At 49.3% G+C, this 416-nt stretch overlaps 1 long non-coding RNA gene across 1 annotated transcript in view; it reads left to right on the forward strand.

Moving 5' to 3' along the window:
- Window positions 1–228: 228 nt before the first annotated feature.
- The window catches only part of LOC107833417 (uncharacterized), a 12346-nt gene continuing 12158 nt past the window's right edge, over window positions 229–416 (forward strand). Inside the window, exon 1 of the long non-coding RNA XR_001659165.1 lies at window positions 229–313. This is a non-coding gene — a long non-coding RNA (uncharacterized LOC107833417). The remainder of the gene's footprint in view (window positions 314–416) is intronic.

Raw genomic sequence — 416 nt, forward strand, 5'->3', positions numbered from 1 at the left:
AGACTCAGTCCACTGCTTCCCCCAAGGTACCAGCCCACCCCTTCTGTGTGGATGTCATTCGGACTAGAGAAGTGTGGTTGGATGGTTACAAAAAGAGGGAAGGTCGTCCACACTGAAGGGGTCTCACTCCCAGAAGGAACAATAGCAGACATAGAGGACAGTTACAAGTACCTGGGAATTCCACAAGCAAATGGCAACCTCAATGAGGTCACAAGGAGCCACAGCCGAATACGTCCAACGAATAAGGCAAGTCCTGAGAAGCCAGCTCAATGGCAAGAACAAGATCCGTGCAATAAACAGCTATGCCTTACCAGTAAGAACCCTGCAGGAATAATGAGCTGGCCAAAGGAGGAGATAAAGATGTTAAGACTCAGAAGCTACTAACCATGCATGGAGGGTTCCACCCCAAATCCAGC

Source organism: Poecilia formosa, unplaced genomic scaffold (assembly GCF_000485575.1).
Source record: "Poecilia formosa unplaced genomic scaffold, Poecilia_formosa-5.1.2 Scaffold381, whole genome shotgun sequence".
NCBI classification, from domain to species: domain Eukaryota; kingdom Metazoa; phylum Chordata; class Actinopteri; order Cyprinodontiformes; family Poeciliidae; genus Poecilia; species Poecilia formosa.